The sequence below is a fragment of the Palaemon carinicauda genome, chromosome 12, assembly GCF_036898095.1.
Source record: "Palaemon carinicauda isolate YSFRI2023 chromosome 12, ASM3689809v2, whole genome shotgun sequence".
In the NCBI taxonomy this organism is placed as follows: Eukaryota; Metazoa; Arthropoda; class Malacostraca; order Decapoda; family Palaemonidae; genus Palaemon; species Palaemon carinicauda.
The window spans coordinates 100,701,076-100,712,256 of NC_090736.1; positions in this window are offsets into that span (position 1 = coordinate 100,701,076).

Sequence of the window (11,181 nt, forward strand, 5' to 3'; positions counted from 1 at the left end):
TTTACGAAAATTTGTGTCCTTTTGGTATGGTTTTTTTGGATAAGCTTCGATCTGTTTTAAAGATTATCTAGCGTTCAGTTTATTTATGCTACGCACACCTCAGTCTATCGTTACAGTATTACTCTTTGTATCGATATTTATGAAAAGTACATTTTTCTTTAAAATCTAAAGATTTTAAGTTGTATTAGATAAAAGGAATATGTTATTTTCCTATTATATTGGTCCTTTTAGTATTTTTTTTTTCTTTAGCTAATCTGTTTACAAAGATTAAACAAAATTAGCGTTCAGTCAATTTTTATACAATGTAGTTTTCATGACAATCGATATAGTCTCACGATTCTTTGTATCGTTGTTTACTTCTTCGTTTTTGGAATAATAAATTTTTTTCGTATAATATTTAGAAATGTTCCAATTGTTAAATGTGACTATTCGTCTTTTATTGGAACCCCTTAAGTAATAAGGGTTGGTTTAAATATATACTGTAGATATATTCTATATTCCTATATTTATTCATTTAATATTTTAATATTCTATATAGAATATTTTGTTACATTTTATATAGGATTCAGTGACTATTGCATTTTCATTCAAGCCCTTGACAAAATAGTAAGATCTCTCTCTACGGGCATGTCTACTTTTGGATTTATGCCGAGTTAAAAAATGCAAATTTTTAGTGCTAAATTAGTGCCGTGAATTTTATTCAATACAGTGGAGGGTGCTTCTGTTCGGACCTGTCGTTTTCCTTGCCTTAGACCTCTTTCAAGCTCCCGCACCCATTGGAGAAGTAAAGTTGATCGGCAAAAAGGAAGCAAGAGGCATTAGCCGGGCGCCGAACGTCTTGTAAGACCTGAACAGAAGTTCCCTTGAGCGTTCCTGTTGACGATTCACAGAACGATCGCCCTCGCCATGGGTGAGGCGAGGTAAAAGTATTTTCTAACATTAAGTGGCCAAGCACGAGCATCTTCCTTTCAGGCGCGTGACATGCACCATGCAAATGAACGTGATGGCGCGCGCCAGGCGGCTGAGCTTGATGGCACACGCCAAGCAGCTGAGCATGATGGCGCACGCCAAGCAGCTGAGCATGATGGCGCTCTCCAGGTGGCTGAGTGTGACGCCTCGCGCCAAGCTAAACGTGACAACAACAGAGCGTTGGTCATCGAGCGTTTAGCAAGGCTAGCTACTAACGCCGCTGTAAGAGTTTGACTCGATGTTTGTAACTTAGTGCAACTTCTTGGTTTCTCTTGTTCGATGATCGACCGTTTTAAACGCAATCGCATAGTTCCAAGCGTCTGAATTGTGAGCGTTTTTTAATCGCGAGCATTATTGTTCTAAAAAGTCACGTGGTGCCAAGTGTAAAGAGCTTGCATGGCATCAAGCTTCACGCAATTGAACTTGACGTCTAGTGGTAAGCAGTTAATCATGACTCCGAACGCCAAGCAGTTGCGTGTCGTCGAGCATCAAGTAATTGAACATGACGTCGCGTGTCAAGAATAGCTCCAAGCGTCTAGATCGCGAGCGTCTGAATCGTGAATACAGTAGTATTGTTCCCAGAGTCACATGATGCTGAAAGCCAAGCAGTTGCTTGGCGTCTGGCCTCCAACAATAGGACTTGATGTCTACATGACCACGAGTGTCTAGCGTTGGAGCATTGTTACGCCAGGCGCTATATTAAGAAATAAATGTTAACTAGAAAGATATGTTCTCAGATCAAGGCATGCTTGAACTAATTCTTGGTGTCTGGGGAGAGCTAGAACTAAACCTCTAAAGCATTGAGGTCAGAATTCAGGACCTTAAGGAGTTGACTCCTAGGAAACAAGACATCTCTACCTAGGTTAGAGACTTGTAGGAGGAAGGGAGTGACTTTCAGAAACTCATGAGTTTTTTTCTGAAGAGTTTCCATCTTATTTTGTACCTGCTGCTCCTCGTCCCGCCTTCAGAGTTTTTCGCTAAGGAAGACGTTGAAGGAGTCTCTTTATTATTTTTATTATTATTACAGTACTAGCCAAGCTACAACCCTAGTTGGAAAAGCAAGATGCTATAAGCCCAAGGGCTCCAATAGGGAAAGATAGCTCAGTGAGGAAAGGAAATAACGAAATAAATAAATGATGAGAATAAATTAACAATAAATCATTCTGAGAAAAGTAACAACGTCAAAAAGACAGTACAGCATAAAGAACCTAATCGCAGATGTTGGTGTAGTAGCACGTTCAGCTGCAACAGCAGGAAGTGCATTAGGGCTTTGGTAAGAGAAGGCAGTGTCCCTTTTTTGCTGTGTACGTCCTGTCAGGATGCCAGAAGTTGTCAAAGCTTTAGTTCAGACCGATACGGATCTTGTTCCTGAGTCTGGTGTTACGGTAAAGGCACCACCGCTTCCGCCAGACTGTTTTCCGTCTGCTGAAATGCGTAGCGTTAAGTAAGCGATGAGGAAGGCGAGTTCGCGATTGAAGTTTTCTACACCGGTGTTACCTAATGTTGATCCTAATTGGACTATGCTGCTAGCATGAAGCAGTGGCTTTCATCTTTTATGCAGTCTTATCAGCCTGCTGTTAGCAAAGCGATGGTTCGTCATGATTCTTATCAGGACGTGTTGTCACACAGGTGGCCTACCAGCAAGCTAAATGTTGAACACCGTGATAAGGATTCTATATACCATTGAGTGTCTGCTTCTCTTGATACCAGACATCAGTGACATTGGGTGTCAAGCTGAACGTGACGTTGGGCATCAAGCTGAACGTGACGTCGAGCAACAAGCTCGTGACGTCAAATGTCAAACAAACTGTGACGTCCAACGTCAGTCACATACTGTTCAAGCTACGTCCAGAGGACAAAAGTTCTCTATGGAGACTCAGAAGATTATGCTTGCAGCAGTAAAGAAGGTCCACTGGATGATCTCTTTAGATCTCCAGGATGCTTACTTCTACTTCCCCATCCATCCGAACTTCCAGCTACCGGAAGGTTCATGTATAGGAGGAAGTTGTCCAGTTTTGAGTTCTTTGTTTCGGGCTAAGCACCACCCCTCAAATAGAGGGTGCATCTGTGAGGACATATCGTTGTTTCTTATCCTTAGACCTCTTCCCAGGAATGTCGATTTGAAACTTCTTTCAGCTCCCTTTTCCCGGAGAGTAAGATATCGAACGATAAAGGAAACAAGATGCTTTAGCTCCTTAGCAGTCGCCTACTCGAGCATACCTTTTGACGCCTCACATGTCTCTCACCTTCATCATAGGAAAGGTGAGGTGAAAGTTTTTTTGTCTTCAGATGACTCAGCACCCAGACGAGGCTGGCATCAACTTCCAGACTTCTAAAGAGGTAGATGGACACGGTCAATCAGCAACTTTTCTTGACACCGCAAGCTTCTGGTTGTAGTCTTTCGAACAGTTCTGAGCGTTTTTTTTTTTTTCTACTGAAGGACATATCGTTGTTTCTTATCCTTAGACCTCTTCCCAGGAATGTCGATTTGAAACTTCTTTCAGCTCCCTTTTCTCGGAGAGTAAGATATCGAACGATAAAGGAAACAAGATGCTTTAGCTCCTGAGCAGTCGCCTACTTGAGCTTACCTTTTGACGCCTGACATGTCTCTCACCTTCATCATAGGAAAGGTGAGGTGAAAGTTTTTTCGTCTTCAGATGACTCAGCACCCAGACGAGGCTGGCATCAACTTCCAGACATCTAAAGAGGTAGATGGACACGGTCAATCAGCGTTTTTTTTTCTACTGAAGAAAAAATTCCCCACCAAACATCCTTTTAGGATGTCAGCAACTGTCAAATAACGTCCAACTCTCTCAGTTGCAGGACAGTTGTCTGAGCCTAGCTTGGCTTCAGTTCATGCTCCATCTCCACCATGAAACTGGTTATCTTCTTCTGGATGCTCTGTGTGTTTTTTAAACGGTGTAGAAAGAGAGCTTGTGGTAGACATGACGTCTCCTGTACCACAACAGTTTGACCCTATTTTTATTACACTAATAGATTTGCAATAGAAGCTTTCTTCGCTCATTCTAGTTTGTTGGCCTGCATTCAACAAGAGAGTAGCAGTCCTGGATCTTGAGTGTCAGGTAACTTCACGCCTGGACACTAAGCGTAGTGAGCCTACTAGTTGAGATGTTCTTGATGACGAACGTCTTTACAACTCCCTTGCAAGGAGTCAATCAAACAGACGTGACGTCGTACGTCCAACTAAAAGGACGTCGAGCTTCCAGCGGAACAGGACGTCCTGTAAGACGTGACGTCGAGCGTCTATCGAGACGCTACATGAATCATCAAGCACAATGCGACCCCGAGCGTCAAGCAGCTCATGACATGGTCTTGTACACGTTCCCACCATTCAAAGTGCTTTACAAGATGTTACAAAAGTTTGTGTCTCACGAGAGAGCCAAGTTGACTCTAGTAGCTCTCTTCTGGCTGTCAAGAGGTTGGTTCACAGAGGTTCTGGAATGGATGGTGGACATTCCAAGAAGCCTGCCATTAAGAATAGATCTTCTCAAACAACCCTACTAGGCAAGAAACCATCTAAACCTCCAAGCTCTACGTCTGACTGCCTTCAATCTATCCAAGAACTCCCTAGATCTGGAGGGTTTTCGAAGGAGGCAGCTAAGGCTATCACTAGTACAAGAAGGACTTTTACCATCAAGGTTTTACAGTCTAAGTGGGAGGTTTTAGAGAGTGGAGTAGAGCTAAATCAGTTTCTTCATTCAGTACCTCTGTAACACAAATTGTCGATTTCTTCTTAAATCTTAGAGGAAAGCAAATTTTTCCCTCCTTGAGCATCAAGGGGTACAGGAGTATGGTGGCAGCTGTCTTCGGACACAGGAATTTAGATCTCTTAAATAATAAAGATCTTCTCAGATATTTATAGACTTCTAAGAAGCATCGATAAGATTCAGCAGCCTGCAATTTAGGTATTGTTTTTAAAATTCCTCATGAGTGACAGATTCGAGCCTTTACACTCGGCTTCCTTTAAAGATCTGACCTTCAAGATTCTTTTCTTCGTAGGTCTGGCAACAGCTAAGTGAGTCGGTGAAGTTCACGCTTTTATTAAGAATATTGGCTTTAGAAACAGAAAAGTCATATGCTCCTTGCAACTTGTATTCCTGGCCAAAAACGAACGTCCCTCTCATCCATGGCCTAAATCTTTCGAGATTACTATTCTCTCTGATATGGTGAGGGAAGATTGGAAGAAAGTTATTTGTCGTGTTAGAGCACTGAAGTTTTATCTGAACAGGAATAAAGATTTAAGAGGCAATTCAGAGGCTCTTTGGTGCGCAGTCAATAAGCCTGCGCTACCTATGTCTAAAAACGCCATATAATTTTTTATAAGACTTTTAATTAGAGAGACTCACTCACCCTGTGGTGAGGCAGACTTTAAGTAGCCTAAAGTAAAGACTCATGAAGTTAGAGCTGTGGCAACTTCTGTAGCTTTTAAACAAAACCGTTCTCAGCAAAGCATCATGGATACAACCTTTTGGAGGAGTAAGCCTGTATTCGCCTCGCATTACTTATAACGTATCCAGACTCTTTATGAGGACTGCTACACTTTGGGAACATTCTTAGCAACGAGTGCAGTAGTAGGTGAAGGATCTACCTCTATGTTTCCCCTAATCCCTAGTACCCTTGTTCTTCTCTCGGAACTTTTATATATTTTTATGATTGTTCATGAAGATTGGTCGACAATCCTCCGCAATCTTTGATTTAGTCAGGTTGTCATTTTGTTCCTTGAGAGCGCCCGGAACAAGATTATTAGTTGAGGTCCTGTCAATTTAGAGGTTATAACCCATTTGACAGCTCCTAGAGATCTTCAATCCCCTGAGTGGAGCGCTGGATCTTATAAGGATAGCAGACATAAGGAGGCAGAGAAACATTGAAGTCAGCTTCCTTAACAGGTACGAACCCTTAAGCTTGTTTTTATTTAACACTTAAGTGAAATTCCAACAATGTTGCTGTCTCTGACCCTCCACCAAGGGTGTCAATCAGCTATTGTTATATAACCATCGGGTTGGTTTAAATGTTTAAAAATGACATTTTCGTAATAAAATACATTTTGGAACATACTTACCCGCTAGTTATATAACTTAAAATCCCACCTTCCTTCCCTCTAAGAGACCTATGGGCAAGGAAAATCTGGTGCTGGAAGGAATAGTTTGGCCTAGCTACCATGGTTGCGCTAGTGAACACCTGGCATATCTATGCGATTGCTGCAAGTTTTTGAATTTCTGCCGGACAGACAGAAGAATAAAGCTATTGTTATATAAACCGTGGGTAAGTATGTTAAAAAATTTATTTTATTATGAAAATATAATTTTAAGCCCCACTAACCATTCTAATATTCTCCAAAAATCATTGATTATCCTTTTATCGAAGAGATGGTAAAAAAATATGAAGGTAGTAGGTAATAGGTAGTAGGTTGGCAAGGGCACCAGCCACCTGATGAGGTACTACCGCTAGAGAGTTATTGGGTCCTTTGGCTGGCCAGACAGTGTTACATTGGATCCTTTTTCTTTTGTTAAGTCTCATTTTCCCTTTGCCTACACATACACTGATTAGCCTGGCCTATTCCTTACATATTCTCCTCGGTCCTCATACACCTGACAACACCGAGATTAGCAAACCATTCTTTTTCACTCAAGGGGTTAACTATTGCAATATAATTGTTCAGTGGCTACTTTCCTCTTGGTAAGGGTAGATGAGAGACTTTTGCTATGGAAAGCTGTTCTTCCCAGAGAAGGACACTCCATAATCAAACCATTGTCTCTGGCTCTAGATAGTGCCATAGACTCTGTACCATTGTCCTTAACTGTCATGGGGTCGAGTTCTCTTTTTTGAGGGTACATTCGGGCACATTATTCTATCTTATTTCTCTTCTTCTCTCTCTTCTTTTTTTTTAATTTATATATGAAAAATTAATTTTAATGTCATTACTGTTCTTAAAATATTTTATATTGTTAATTAGATTTTATTGTAGTCTCCTTGTTTCCTTTCTTCACTTGGCTATTTTCCTTTTTGGAGCCCTCGTGCTTACAGCATTCTGCTTTTCTAACTAGGGTTTTAGCCTAGCAAATAGTAATAATAATAATAATATTAATAATAATAATTTTTAAACATTTAAACTTACCCACTAGTTATATATAATAGCTTTATACTTCTGTTCGGCAGAAAATTCAAAACTCGCGGCAATCGCATAGATATGCCAGGTATACAGTAGCGCCACCACTGAGCTAGGTTGAACTATCCCTCCTAGTATCAGATTTTCTTTTGCCGCCATATTGGCAACAGCTTTGGAAATTCACTTGCCGTTTATCAGGAATTAACAGTATTCTTGGTGAATTCGCTATGGAAGTTTCGACTCCTGTTTCATCTGAAGTTGATCCTAAATGGTCTATGCTGCTTGACATGAAACAGCAACTATCAATGTTATGCATTCTTATCAGCCCGCGGTCAACAAAGCGTTGGTTCGTCATGATTCCGATCGTGACGCGATGTTGCACAGGCGGCCTACCTTTACACGCGATATTGAGCGGGGTGATGGAACTGCTTCTACTAAGTCTGCTAGTGCTCATAGAGTTCCTATTTCTCTTGACAGCAAATGTTAAGCGATTGAGCGTGATGTCGAGAGTCATCCTTTCAGGCGCGACGGCAAGCGCCAGGCAGGTAAGCGCGAAGTCACGCACCAGGCACCTTAACGTGACATAGCGCGCCTAGCTAAGCATGACTTAAAACAAAAAGAACGTGACGTCACATGTCAAGCAGACCATGACGCCGAACGTTAGTCGGATTCAGTACAGCATGCGCACGGACGTGATGCCAAGCGCATTATTATTGAGCGCCAAGTAGGCAAATAAACTGAACGACTTGATCGCGCTCAACGCGCGCCTGACGCTTGCGCTCTCAAGCGGCGCCTTTCAGAACTAGAAGCGGTTACACCAGCTGGAATTATTTCTGGAGAGGATCAGGATGATCATTCCTCCCTGGATGAGCCATTGGACATTGCCTCAGAGGAGGAAGGAAATAAACCACAACATTCTGTTGATCTCAAGAAGATTATGTTGATTTTCTCAGAATTATTTCCTGACAGCTTTACTCCTGTAGCCCTTCGCTCTCCTCCATCGGAGTTTACAGTGGGATTATCAACAAAAATGTCAAGGTTCAATAAGATGGTTCTCTCACACACTTCTAAGAGAGCATTAAAGTTGATGGAGAATTGGATGCAATCTAAAAGAGTTTCAGTAAAGACAAACTTCTCTTTTCCTCCAGCCAAGTTCGCCTCCAAGTCTAGCGTATGGTATGAAACAGGAGGTGTCGTAGGCTTGGGAGTTCCTGCCTCTGATCAGGGTGACTTCTCAAAGATTTTATGGTCCATATCTGAGTTTGACCATCTTCTCAAGGGCATATATAGAGCTTTTGAAGTTTTTAACTTCCTTGACTGGTCTCTGGGTACCTTGGGAAAGAAAGTTTCTGCTTTAAAGGACCTTGAGACTTCAAACCTTATTCATATAATGTCCTGCATGGACAAAGCTGTAAGAGATGGCTCAAATGAATTAGCAGCCCTATTCACAGCCGGAGTTGTTAAGAAAAGAGAAACTATGTGCTCTTTTCTCTCCATGGGAGTCACTCTGTTCCAGAGGTCAGAGTTGCTTTATGCTCCTCTTTCTCCTTCTCTTTTCCCTCAGGAACTAGTATAGGAGGTGGCTGCTGCCCTTATTCAAAAGGCTACTCACGACCTGGTCTCTAAATCAGAAAAAAGGTTCTTTCAACGTCTTTCTCCACCCGTGGGTTCAAGGAGGATTCTACCTTCCCTCAAACAACAAAGATTTTTCGTGGAAGGACAGTCGGTACAGGCAGCTTCAGATCTGATAGTAGAAGGGCCAGAACAAAGAGAGGTTCTAGGTCAGGCAGAGGCAGAGTCGGACTGCCTTCACCTTCAGACAGCAGTGGGGGCCAGGTTAAGCAATTTTTGGCAGGCCTGGGAGAAAAAGGGAGCGGACCCATGGTCCGTCCTAGTGTTAAAGAAGGGATACAAAATCCCTTTTATCTCGAAACCCCTGTTAATTTCAAACCCGGTGGATCTTTCACCCAAATACAAGGAAGAATCAAAGAGGCAGGCCATGCAGCTTCAAATGTCTCTCTTGCTAGAGAAGAAGGCGATAGAGAAGGTACGGGACTTAAAACCACCAGGCTTCTACAACAGGCTGTTCCTGGTTCCCAAGAACTCGGGAGGATGGAGGCCAGTCCTGGACGTAAGTGCCCTCAACAACTACGTCCAGAAGACAAAGTTTACAATGGAATCCCAGAGTACAGTTCTTGTGGCAGTAAGGAAAGGCTACTGGATGGTCTCATTAGACCTCCAGGATGCTTATTTTCATGTCCCGATTCACCCGAGTTGCAGATGTTACCTAAGGTTTGTATACAGGAAGGAAGTATTCCAGTGTCGGGCCTTATGCCTCGGCCTCACCACTGCCCCTCTAGTCTTCACAAAGATCATGAGGAATGTGGCAAGCATGCTCCACTCAAGAGGCATGAGAGCCTCCTTGTACTTGGACGATTGGCTGCTAAGAGCCCCCTCACTCAATCGCTGTCTGGAGGTTTTGCGTCTGACAATGAGTCTGTCAGAGGAGCTAGGACTTCTGGTGAATGCAGAGAAGTCTCAATTGATCCCTTGCCAGAAGATCCTTTATTTGGGGATGGAGATTCACAGTCTGACTTTTCAGGTTTTTCCATCACCTGCAAGAATACAGCTAGCTCTCCTAAGGCTTTGTGCCTTTCTAAAGAAGGAGTTTTGTTCAGTGAGGGAGTGAATGAGTCTCCTGGGAACCCTCTCTTCACTAAAACAATTTGTATGTCTGGGGAAACTAAATTTACGACCCCTTCAGTTCCATCTCAATTGCCATTGGAGCAAAGAGGACAGCCTCGACAAGGAGAGCATTCCTCTTACGGAACCGATAAAAGAGTGCCTTCGTTGGTGGGACAACATAAACAGGCTCCAGGAAGGTCTCTCTTTGGAACAAAAGAGACCAGACCTTGTGTTGTTTTCTGACGTCTTGGAATCGGGGTGCGGAGCAACACTAGGAAAGTCAGAGATTTCGGGTCTGTGGACAAAACAACAGCTAAGTCTCCACATCAATCAGAAGGAGCTCTTAGCAGTCCTGTTGGCTCTAAAGGGGTTCGAGAAGCTAGTACTGAACAAAGTTATTCAAATCAATGCGGACATTACCACAGCTTTGGCCTACATAGCGAAAGAGGGGGGAACACATTCGAGGCCTCTTTACGAGTGAGCAAAAACTCTTCTCGTTTGGGCAAATTAAAGAAAGATATCCCTGTTGACAAGATTCATACAAGGGGAAAAGAATGTCAGGGCAGACAGCCTCAGCAGGAGGAATCAAGTTCTCCCCACAGAGTGGACACTGCATCTAGATGTATGCAAGAAACTTTGGCGGATTTGGGGTCGCCCCCTTATAGATCTATTCGCAACCTCAAAAACCAAAAGACTTGACAATTATTGCTCCCCAGTTCCGGATCTCGAAGCGTCACACATAGACGCGTTCTTGAGGGACTGGTCACACCTAGATGTGTACGCTTTCTCTCCATTCAAAGTGCTGCACAAAGTACTACAAAAGCTTGTGTCTCACGAGGGAACCAGATTGACATTAATAGCCCCCTTCCGGATGTCAAGAGGTTGGTTTACAGAGGTACTGGAATGGATGGTGGATGTTTCAAGAAGCTTGCCATTGGGAATAGATCTTCTCAGACAACCCCACTTGGCAATGAAACCATCTAAACCTCCCAGCTCTACGTCTGACTGCCTTCAGACTATTGAAAAACTCGCAAGATCTAGAGGATTTTCGAAAGAGGCAGCCAAGGCTAGTGCTAGAGCAAGAAGAACTTCTACTATCAGGGTGTACCAATCCAAGTGGGAAGTTTCTAGAGCATGGTGTAAAACGAACTCAGTTTCTTCATCCAGTACCTTTCTAGCTCAAATTGCCGATTTCTTTTTAGAGCTTAGAAGAAGGCACAATTTCTCCTCCTCAACCATTAAAGGGTACAGGAGTATGTTAGCAGCAGTCTTTAGGCATAGACATTTAGACCTTTCGAATAACAAGGACCTTCAGTATCTCCTTAGATCCTTTGAAACCTCCAAGAAACGTCAACAGGATTCACCAGCCTGGAATTTGGACGTAGTTTTAAAATTTCTTA